The sequence below is a fragment of the Sus scrofa genome, chromosome 10, assembly GCF_054392235.1.
Source record: "Sus scrofa isolate SSC_HxYL_T2T_F1_AM1 chromosome 10, Sscrofa_HxYL_maternal_Yorkshire_Landrace_v2.0, whole genome shotgun sequence".
Taxonomy (NCBI): Eukaryota; Metazoa; Chordata; class Mammalia; order Artiodactyla; family Suidae; genus Sus; species Sus scrofa.
Genome location: NC_139392.1, coordinates 32,194,078 through 32,195,859, shown reverse-complemented (window position 1 = coordinate 32,195,859; position 1,782 = coordinate 32,194,078). Strand labels below are relative to the sequence as shown.

General features: G+C 39.1%; 1 pseudogene; it reads left to right on the top strand.

Annotated features, from left to right (window-relative positions):
* Nucleotides 1–929, top strand: LOC100625341 (Y-box-binding protein 1 pseudogene; annotated as a pseudogene).
* Nucleotides 930–1,782: the final 853 nt, after the last annotated feature.

Sequence of the window (1,782 nt, the reverse complement as noted above, 5' to 3'; positions counted from 1 at the left end):
ATGAGCAGCAAAGCTGAGACCCAGCAGCTACCTGCCATGCTCTTACCACCCCAGGCCCTCCCCCCAGGGAGAGGCAGCCAGGCCTGGGTGGCCTCACATCAGTGGTGTCTGCTGGCAGGGACAAGAAAGTCATCACAACAAAGATTCAATGTAAGAAACAAATATGTTTTCATTAACAGGAATGACACCAAGGAAGATGTATTTGTACACCAGACTGCCTTAAAGAAGAATAACCCCAGGAAGTAACTTGGCAGTGTAGGAGACAGAGAGACTGGAGTTTGATGTTGTTGAAGGAGATAAGGGTACAGAGACAGCAAATGTACAGGCCCTGGAGGAGTTGTAGAACAAGGCAGTAAATAATGCAGCAAAGTGTAACCATTATAGACTCTATCCACATCCCAGGTGTCCTTCACGCAATTACCAGAAGAATTGCCAGAATTGTGAGAGTGGGGGAAAGAGGGGATCAGAGTCCTCCCAAAAGCCAGGCTCAACAGCAGTGGCCCTACTGGCCCTACCAGCCCTAATGTAAGTGAATTTTCCCAGCTTATGACATGAAGTGACTGGATGTGCATTAACCACAGTATTCCAACCTTCCTGTGTGGGGAGAAGTGATGGAGGTTGCTGACAACCAGGGTGCAGGAGAACAAGGGAGAGAGAGGGACAGAATATATATCAGGGCTATCAACCATGATTCTACATGGGCCCTTCAAGCCACAACCCAGAGAGGATGGAAATGAAGAAGGTAAGGAAAATCAAGGAAAAGAGAGCCAGGGTCAGAAGTCTCCTCAACTGTGGTACTGCCACAACTTCAGTTACCAGCATAGATGCCCAGAAAACCCTAAACCACAAGATCACAAAATGACAAAAAAGACAAACCACCAGCTGAATGTTCCTCTACTCTCAAGGCTGAGCAGGGTGGAGAAGAGTAAATGCCATCTTACCATCTGTACCATCATCCAGTTTAGCCATCCAACAAGAAGAAATGAATATGAAATTCCAGCAATAAGAAATGAACAAAAGATTGGAGCCGAAGACCTTAAGTGCTTACTTTTTGCCTGTTGACCAGATAACTATAACTATATACATTATCTTTGCAGCATGTTTTTTTTTATTTTTACCTAAAGATGTCTCTTTTTGGTAAAGATGAATATGTTTTTGTGTGTACTTGTTTAAGGTCTAGTTTTTCTCAATATACCTTTAAAGGATTTTAAATTGTTTCATATCTGGTCAAGTTGAGATTTTTAAGAACCTCATGTTTAATTTGTAATAAAAGTTTTTCAAAAAAGTCAACAAACTGACAGCCCCTGTTAATAAAGTTCTTGAATAATTGTCAATAAATAAATGAATAAATAATAAATAATAAGTTTTTCACACAACCATCAAATGAAATAAATTATTTCCAAAGAAACAGCATTGTGAAAGGGAATCTAAAATTTTAAAGTATTTAAAAAATTCATTGGACTAATACTTTTCTGATTAAAGACATACTACAAAATCTGACTACACATATAACTAACTGTCCTTGTCCGTATCCAAGGGAACTTAGAGCCCTAAGTTCATTAGTTAAATAAAACAGAAATTGTCCTGTGTCTCTGAGTAAAAACTCAACTGCAGCAAAAAACCTCAATTAAAAGAACAAAAGAATCAAGTCTTTGTTTACTGTTCACCTTGAAGGACTTCTGGAAGAGAGAACTGTGAGTAGTGTTAATTTCAGAATACTGTATATTAATTTCCATTGTTCTCCTCTAGGTACAATGAAAAGACACATATCTAGGAACAAAT